Source organism: Alligator sinensis, unplaced genomic scaffold (genome assembly GCF_000455745.1).
Source record: "Alligator sinensis unplaced genomic scaffold, ASM45574v1 scaffold60_1, whole genome shotgun sequence".
NCBI lineage: Eukaryota > Metazoa > Chordata > Crocodylia > Alligatoridae > Alligator > Alligator sinensis.
Window position 1 is genome coordinate 140,106 of NW_005841858.1, and position 9,942 is coordinate 150,047.

The 9,942-nt window shown below is 40.0% G+C and overlaps 1 long non-coding RNA gene across 2 annotated transcripts in view; it reads right to left on the minus strand.

The window, feature by feature from the left end:
• Window positions 1-5,096: 5,096 nt before the first annotated feature.
• Window positions 5,097-9,942, minus strand: part of LOC102379737 — a 26,089-nt gene continuing 21,243 nt past the window's right edge. For both annotated transcript variants that reach the window (XR_001358744.1, XR_322978.1), the window contains exon 4: window positions 5,097-5,261. This is a non-coding gene — a long non-coding RNA (uncharacterized LOC102379737). The remainder of the gene's footprint in view (window positions 5,262-9,942) is intronic.

Consider the following 9,942-nt stretch of genomic DNA (forward strand, 5'->3'; position numbering starts at 1 on the left):
CACCTGAGCCCTTTAGGGTGTAAGGCCCTGGAGAGAGAAGGATAGTTGTGGGCCAGGCATGTAGATGAGGAGCACCCGAGCCTGTGGGGGTGTTTGGCCCTGTGCCCCAGAGAAGGGGCAGAGTATTGAGTTGAGGCCCTGAAAGTAGGGAACATGAGGTGAGGTCCTGTTAACCTGGGGGGACCGAATTTAGTCCAGGTAAGCCTTTGGGTGCCTGAGGCCACAGGTGGGCCTGAGGCTGATTGGAGGTCAAAGTAGAAGCAATGGAGAAGTGAGGGGGAAAGTCAGCAGTCCTGGATGGAGAGTAGATGGGGGAGTTACTGCGCAGACTCTGCCCCTATTTTGCGAACCACCCCATGCTCACTTGGACGATGGTAGCAGGAGATGCCCAGAAGGCCACGCATTTGCTGGCTGCAGAGTGAAGGGAATTAAGCCTGCCCTCTGGGTGAGGGCAGAGTGAGTGTGGACTCAGGGGAAAAAGAGGGGTGATATGGGTGAGGCCCAGCAACAGCAATATGAGAGAGACTGTGTGAGAGATGATGGAGTGTGAGAGGGAGGTGGTATGAGTGTGGCCCTTAATAGAGCTGGTCACGAGGCCTAATACTTCAAGGAGTTGGGCCTAGCCTCAGGCCGGAGCTTTACACAGTTGTTAGAAACATCTACAAGGCATGGGACGTGTAAAGGGAGGTAGGAGCATGTATTCAAGGCCCTAGACACTGCCCAGAATGGGCAGCCTCCTGCCTAATTACTTAATAGCAAGGTGTGGCAGGAGAAATAGGTAGGCAGTGTGCCCAGAGGCAGTGGGAGACCAGCACTGTTGCTGGTTGGGGAGTTCCCACATTTGTCACACTTGCCCATTCTCTCACTCTATTCCAGGGTCAACATTTTGAGCAGCACTTGTAGAAAGTCAACAGTCTCACATGCTATAAGCAACAATCCACTTGGGCTAATTGTAAGGACATATTTTCAGGTAACTCAACTCAGATTCTATAGTGTGGCACACTAATTTTGTTTCAAAGCAGCTCTGAAAATCAACAGGGGAATAAATTTATCACCCTTTTCTATGAGCTGGCTTGTGATACACATACTCTGAGGAGTGTCTTACATCAGAAGTACTCCCAGAAAAGTTACTTGTGAAATAAGTTACTTCTCACTGCAAGTAAGGATGCTAAAAACTGGCCCTTAAGTAGGAATAGGAAAACTCTCTCAAGGCTTCTCCACACACAGTGGCTTCTGCCTTTATTTAGAAGTGATGATAAATGCATTATATTTGTGCTAATCACGGTATATTTGACAACAAGCTGGCCCTAGGACTGGTGACCTATGCTCAGGGATCTGAAAACCAAAGATGCAGGAAGGCCTTCATCAGCTGAGCAGGATGGCTGCTGCAGGGACACTTTCTATTGCTATTTTTTTGGTTGGCTGAGTAAGAGATGGGCACAAGCTGCCCCAGTATTTTGCATTTATTATTCATTGGATATTTCCCCTCTACCACATTTGCTGTGCAGATACCCTCCTCAGCTTCTGGCCTGAGACACTGCAGGCATGTGGCTGCATTTCTGGAATCAAAAGTGAATGTATGTTCACTTGCTTATCAGTTCAATCTACACAGCTTAGACTAACCTGTGAAGATTGAATCAATTCAGCCTCGGACTTTTTGACTGTCTATACTTAGCCTACAAGACCTACCAGGCACTGAATCTATTGCCCAGTCCTAAACCCTAGTTTACAAGCTTTTCCATGAAGACCCAATGCTTGCTTTTGGAATAGTTAAACTAGTGGCCAAAATAAATATTCAAATTCTAATTAACTAAAATCTAAAAGTTTCCCCTTCCTTTGTTTGTTTTAAATATCTAACTTGCATATCTGCAAAGTTCCTAGGTTCTCCTACAAAGTAACAACTAAACTACTCTCACTGAAAATGTAGCCAAACTATTGCAGATTCATGGCTAAAGTGTCCCTGGCCTTGCATTTGTCCCTCTTTAGTGCCTAATGAAAGGAAAACAGTAACCGCTCAGAAATTAGCTAATGGCAGGGAGGCTTTAGCTGAACTTAATGCGCTATAGAGAAAGCTAATGCTATTATAACCTCCTTTGCACACCCAGCTCTAAGCAGCTTATGGGAATTGGCATAAGTCACCTTCAAGCAAAAACAACTATGAGCTGTTTTATGGTAATGTAGGAGCCAGACAAATTCACAAAACACACTGCAGAAATTTTCTATGTGCAAAAAAGATAACCAGCTCATGAGACCTTTTAGAAGTGTCATTTCAGTTAGAACAGATAGCTAGAATTGTTTTCAACCTAGAAAATACATAGGAACCTGTGATCTCACTGAGAGCACCTCTGTAGGGCAACACCATAGGGCTCTCTCTCACTCCTGCTTTGAAAGGATCATGTCAGAAAAAAGGTGATCAATTCTTGCATCATCATTATCAGAGAATCCTAACAAAATGCCAGATTTCTAGAATACAACACTAAACACCAAGTTCTTTACTAAGGCACACAATACCAAATTGCATATCATGCCAGTCACTTATTAACATGCTTCATCTACTTGCTGGGAGAGCAACATTTGTGATTTATGTAACAGCATAAATATTTAAGAATAATCTATTCAGGACACCAAACTTCTTGGTTTTCAAACCAAGTTCTTGTCCCCGATAGTTGGAAATTAAGATAAAGCAAAATATATGCTTGGGATTTTGTTTAAAACTCAAGGACACTGTACATTAAAGTAGAGGAAACTATACTAGTTACTAGCTACTAATTAAACTACTCCATACTAGAGTAATAATTTTACAAATTCAGACATGAATAGTCCCAAAATTTGAGCTCTCCCATAGCAGCTCTATCTACCTTCTGCACATTCACACACACACACACACAAAAAAAAGTAAGAAAAGCCAAACAGGACATATTATGGATCACATGATACAATTTATTTGCTAGTATAACTGGGGATGGTGCAAGTTTGCTTGGCCCATGAGGACTTAACCTAGGGCTCCTGAGCACACTGATGGGAGTGGACAAAGTGCATTCCTTGTTGGAGCCAGAGAGAAGTATGCCATAGCATGCTGCCTGTTCTTAAGTGTCTGTTCTTGGAGTTTGGATCCTTGAGCGGCTCACGGATAGGGGAGAAGGCAACATGGACTGTAGTAAAGACTGTGGTTAGGCTTAGTGCTTACAAACAGGGGGAAATGAGAAGAAGGGCTCCTTATGCCATGCTCTTCATGTACCCACAAAGGGACGGAAGCCATTTAATTCAAGAGGTTTTTGATAACATTCAGAACCTATAATCTATTCATCTCTGCCACTTGGCTATTCTTAATATTTCTAATCAAAAGAGGATTTACAAGCTCTAAAGACGCAAGCCATTTTGCAAGCGAGGAAGCTTCTTAATAGGCACTTTGAACTATTGATTAGATGCGTCTGCTATTATAATTGCTATCATAACTGCTATTATAAAGATTAGAGCATACTAAAAGATAAACAGTTTATGCTAGAGATTGGTTTTGCAAGCATAGTTCTCAAATCTAGCCAACGCTCTCCTTCACTACTCTGCCATTACACCAAAGCAATGCGTTGTGTCTCATGGTCCATGTACCATTTTACTATATTTCATACCAAAAGTAGGATGCTCCTGATGCTGTGTGTCTTCAGAGTCATTCAAAGCAAGTCCTAGACATTTTTGTCATCTTACTAAGAAACATAGGGAAGCACAATGCATGATTTCTAGCAAAAAGGCAATTTATGCAGAAATGACGTATTGTGAAAATGAACAAGATTTGAGACATATACTAGTAAGTCAGGTTAATAGGACTCCGAAAGCAATTAATATTCATCAGCTCTCTTGCTCCACAGTCATGTGCCTATATAAATAAACCCTTATTTTTAAGAGTAAGTAATGGCCTTAAGTGGGATGTGCTAAACTGCTAAATTAATTTACAATTTAGCATATTATTAAAGAATAATAATTGCTATTAGTTTATAAGTAAAAATATTAGAACACACAATTAATGTACTAAACGTCATTTTATAAGACTGCAAATCCTTTTGTGTTTAATTAGTTGTAAAATTTGATAAGGGATTACTGAAGATTGGTAGATATTATGTGGAGTATTTATCTGTAAATACTAAGTAGCAACGGAGACATACAATTATGTAAGTAATCTGTAGTGCTCCAGATATTATGTAAAGTCATTCTTGGTACAACTCCAAGTATGAATTTTGTTGAGGTTTTAGGCTGTTTTGTTATATGACAATAGTTCACATCTCATTCTATATTTTACTAAGGTATAAATTCACTACCTGAACAAAATGCATCTTAAAAATATTTTTTTCCACAAACAATACTTGATTACAGCTTTTTAGCCAGTTTAATATTGGATACCAAGGACTTTGGAAGAAGTTAGGTCTATGTGTGAGCATTATTCTAAAACAAGGCACTTTGGACCAAATTATCAGGGAGTACTTTCATATATAATCATACGTAGCGTATATGTATGCATTTCTTGATTTTTTTTTTAATTTCAATTTGACTTCTCAGTTTTGCTCCTATTAAAAATTGAAGTAATGAATTGAAACACCATGTGAAGAAACTAAGAAAATGATTTTTATTTTTGAACATACCATGTGTTTTGATTTTAAATCAGTGCTACTTTTCTTCCCCTTTAAAATATATTAAATTAAAAATCACAATCAGCATTGGCCTTAAGTACTTTGAGCAAAAAACAAAGCATCCATTCATGTTTGTACTCTAGTAGGAGCATTTCCTCCTTAATCTCAGGTTCTCTTAGATAAATTCCAGAGATTATAAAAAGATTATATATGCTAGTGATTCTTTTCAGTACATTTTTAGAACAGGTCTCTGAAATAAGCCCCTGAAACACCAGTTTTAAAAGCCATGTGTTAATCCCTTGAGAGCTCAAATATATAGTCACTAAGGAGATAGCAGGCTTTAATGCAGTGCAGTCAATTCAAAAGGAAAGCATGAATGATGTACATCTATAGCAGCATGTGGGTACCACTTATGCTGAGTGATGATCCAGCAGTCTTTTGTCCATCAGTTGAGACAATAAAGTAAAGGATGGGTAAAACAGGATTCTTGGAAGATCTGGGCCTAATGATCTGAGCCTGAATGGAGCAATAAAGTAGAAGCAGAGCAATTGACTGCAAAGTTACCATTGCCAGGGCAGGATGATCTTCCTTCCAAGTGAAGAAGCTTAAGAACCCAGAAATGGCAGGAAGACAAGAATCCACCTGAAAGAGGAAGAGTCTGTATTGTGGCTAAAAATATTAGAGGTAAGGAGGTGGGAGGGGGCACAAACTCTGATGCCTTTAGGTCCCAGCCAGCCTTAGCCAGACCCTTTTTTATTAACCTTGATGTGAAGTGGCTCAAGGCAACAGTGTTTATACTCTTCTACAACGAGCTCTTCATGCCCCTCACAAAATATTTTACACCAGGGAGAGTATTGTTTTTAAACATGGCAACACAGTTTCTCTGGGTGCATCTACGTGTTCATTAACATGTTTTTCCTAATGCATGTTAAATTTAGTACCTCCAGTGTGAGGTACTAATAAATTAAACTGCCCTAATGCACAGTAGCACAAGCACACACTTTTTAAGTGATGCTTAATGCGCAGTAGGCTAAAAAGATATCAACCAAAAAATAAAAGCTGCCTCTAAAATGGACTGTGATTTTACACAGGCTTATGAAGATGGAGGAATGTAATCAATATTCATGGACTGCCATGGAAAAGGCTTTTGTTTTTAACATTTATTTTTATTATCATCATGTGGAATAGATGTACTTTCTGTTTCATTCTCAAGGTCAGAGCAATGGCCGATTTTCATTTTTGATTTGAGTGTGTCTTTAATTTTGCCAATGGTCTAAGCTAGATTTTGAATTAACAAAATAATAAATTTGAATAAATGTGATATTACTATGGAAATCAAATAATATCTTTGTTCCACAATTCCAGGTGTTTTTTTAGGGGTGTGGAAGAACAGCTAGTAGATATGGTTTAGAACATGTCATCTGTGCTGTTGGGGGGTGACACTTGTTATCCCAAGCTCTTTCGATCAAATCTCATTGGAGGATAGGGCAGGCTGACTTACACGCCAGCTGCCTGCAGTAGTCCTACACAATTTCTATGGTAGTTTAAGTGTTCCATGGCATATGTCTGAAACTCAAGTAGGATTCAGCATTTCCTTACCATTAAATAGAATTTGCTTTATTTGGCATAGCATTATTGCTACTTTGGAACAATAAAAAAAGATATTAGGGCTTGGCAAGTACAGTATGCTATTTAAAAGAAAAAATCTAATTTGGCCATTGACACTGAAAAAGCCTTGAACTGAAGTTACTGAGAGAACTGATCCATTAAATTATTTCAAAAGCATCTACTTCTACAATGAGAATATAGAAATACATAATGCTGGAGTGATGTAGCTGTGATGGTAAAGAAAATATGCAATAGATAAAGATTTTTCTTTGATATCTTTTATGGAAACACCTGTATAAGTAAGAGGGATAGAGACATGCTTTCAAGTATTAAGAACCCACAGACCTGAGGAAGGTTACTCAATACCCAAAAGCTTCTATATTCCTTCCAACTCTGCAGTTAGTTAAAAAATAATTTTACCCACAAAAATCCTGACCAATTATATAGAAATACAGGCCACATTACTAAGGATGAGTATAAGAGTATAGTATAGGTATGTAGGGAGAAAAAAAAAAAAAATCAGGAAAGCCAAAGTACAAATTGAGAGGTAACTAGCAAGGGGACATAAATGGCATTGTAAAAATACATTAGAAGAAAGAAGAAGACGATGGAAAGTGAAGGTCCCTTACTAAATGCAGAAGGGAATCCAATAAGGGATATTACAGTTTCAGTAGTCAATGGCATAGCAAGCAATTATGTGACTAGCAGCACATCCATATTTCTCTGACTGTACAGCACAAAGATAACACACAATGAATTAGTCATGGTATAATGCTGTAGGGGTACCCGTCTTCAGCCATGGCAGAGTTGGCATATCCTGTAAGTAACCATTCATACAGTTCTTTGACTTACAATTGTGACTTTTCTCCATTTCTTCTCTAGGATTAGAGTATTACAAATTTACAGTAGATGTCAAGGGGAGATGGTAGGTGTCAGCACGTGCCAGGATTAGGCCTTTAATTAAGTACTCAAACATGGGACATGGGTGATTTCTGAATTTCTGTGTAAGTATCATATGTTATTACTATTATTTATTGATAAGGTAAAGTGATACAGGCAGTCCTCTACTTACAACGTTTTGAGCTACAACGTTTTGCACTTATAATATTTATAAATTGACACCATGGTTCAACTTTCTGACATCAGTTTCAATTTTACAATGCTTGATCCGATGCCACGCCAGCAAACAAGTTCACTGCATTGCCCATCTCCTTGGAGAACATCTGTCCAAACTTCCTTGGACACTTTCTTTAAGAAAGCTGACAAGATTCCAGAATAACCTGGAGCCAAGACTCCCGAGAAGATTCGAGCCAAGAACCCTTCAAAAAGTCCAATCAAGAGCCTTTCAAAAAGTCCAGCAAAGTCACCTCAAAGAAATCCTTCCAAATCAATATGATTGCTATTTACACTATAAATACACTAATGTAGCTATATTATTCATCTATAATTGATTGAGTAAAAATTTCTGGGTTATTTTTGGTGAAAATAGGGTATCGGGCCTTGGCTCAGGAACCAATCCCCTATTTATAACATTGTTCCGATGGGAAAAAAATCAGTTCTGAGTTGAGTCAAAATGTTGCAAGATGCGCTTTTCAGGAATCAATTGGTGTCTTGAGTCTGAGGACTGCCTGTATACAGATAGGACGCTATCAGTTAATAATGAATATCCAGAAAAGAATAACACCATCAGTAAGCCATGTAAATATCTATGGCATAGTCTCATTTCATGTCAGCTGCATACCACTTTAAACCAGGTCATGCTCATGAATTACACACTGTTAGACGTGATATAAAAGAAACACTATGGTCTAAAAAGATACTAAGCTCTCAATATTAAGAGCAATGAAATTGAACCTTAGGTTAAGGACCTGAGCGATGGTGGTACATTCTGCTATGACAGAAGATGGGCGTTTTCCTCTTATTGGGAAGTGGTATTAGAGAGAGACTGTGAGATACAGGACTAGATAGAGAGACAGAGTTCAGAAAAGAGTTAAAATACTTAATTATAGATTAAAGGGGCATTGCAGGTGATGTGCAATGAGACTATACCATAAATATTTACATGGCTTATTGAAGCTCTTCTTCCTTTATGGATATTCAAAACTTCCTGTTTGAATATTAATTTACCTTTATAAATAAATAATAGCAATTAGCATGAAGAATGTAACTGCAAACATGTGAGTAGATTATATAACCCCTCCCCTTCTTTTCTGAGTAAAGAAACACCTTGGAAAGAGATGAAAGAGCAATGACTCGAGTTGTAGGCACAGGAGAGGATGATGTTCTGAAATCCACAATGATAAGATGCCAAGAATGAAAAGAAGGATCAAGCATGACAGCACAGCAAAGAGACTGAAAAGATAAGCATGAAGGACCTGAGATTTGGCTAGGAAGGAATAGTTTAAAACATTGGTGAGAGAACAGCTTCAGGGGAGCAGACAGGATGGAAATTAATTAGGAACAAATTCGGATTGGAGTTGGAAAAAGGATCCCATAGTTAAAAGGAAGCCTTGTAAACATATGAGAGAAGAGGGTTAGGGAGTCAATGGGTGCTTTTTCAGAAAGAGGATACTATAACAGGATGGGCCTTTGGGGTGGCTGTGGTGCCCCCTAAGACCACCCTACTCTTGGTCTTCTATGTAAGCCCCTCTTGTTTATCTGACCTGACACACCTTGATGCTTCTTAGATATTAATAGAGGCTCCTGAATCCTGAAGTGTCCTCACTGGTATTTCCCCTAGCTGCATATGCTTCTTATGGTTGCTGGGTCCTCTGCCCACTAGCCAGAACCATGCAGTTCCTCACAGGTGCCTCTCACATACTGATGGACCTACTGGTGTCTAACTGGCACTGTGAGCCACCTATGGCCTAACTGGCCCTTTTTTAGGCCTTAGTTAGGGCTTTTAATCATGGCTTCCTTTCATCCCTACAGCCAAGCCCATGCCTCACAAATGTTACTACTCCATCTACAGTTTAGTTCTTTTGTAGAAGCCTCAGCCTTCTTAGCTTTAGCACCCCTCTGCTGTGGCTATGGATTTCCAGCCCTGGCCTGCTGATTCAGGCCCAGCTGTCTTGGCCTCAGCCTGTTCTGGGTACCTTGGTCTCCAGGCCCCTCAGCCCTATCTTACATCTCGTCTCAGCCCCCCTGGCTTCCAGGGTCTCAGTTTTGCTTCATTCTAAAATGCTTGGGCTTCTCCCCATGCAGCCCATTGGGTGCCAGACCCGGGAACAGCTCTATGTTGGGTGCCCCTACAGCATCTCTAGCCTCCAATCCATGCTAAAAGCCACAACTCGTCCTGTGGTCTAAAACTAGAACAAAAACACAAGCAGCCACTGTAAATCAAAAATCTCCCCCTTTGCATCATCATACTGCTGCCAGGCCACCTTCCAATTCTCTGGCTCCCTCTGCTCTTGGAGTACCAGCCATGGCCTACAGCTTCCTCTCCCCACCAGTCTGAACCAGCAAGAGCTCCTCTCTCAGTACGACTCCAGGCTCCATTACCTTTGTCTCAAGAACTCAGGTTTATATTCCCTGAGCTCCTCTCCCTTCAGTCAGGTGTCCTTTTAACCAGCTACTGGTTTGTCCCCTCCTTAATGGGCAGCTTACTATGCCTTCCCTCCTGCAGTTAAGTCCTGGTCAAGTACCTGGGGTTCTTTCTCCCGCAGTCTTTCCCTTAAAGTAATAGGAGCCCTTGGCTCCCTGTTACAGATGCCAG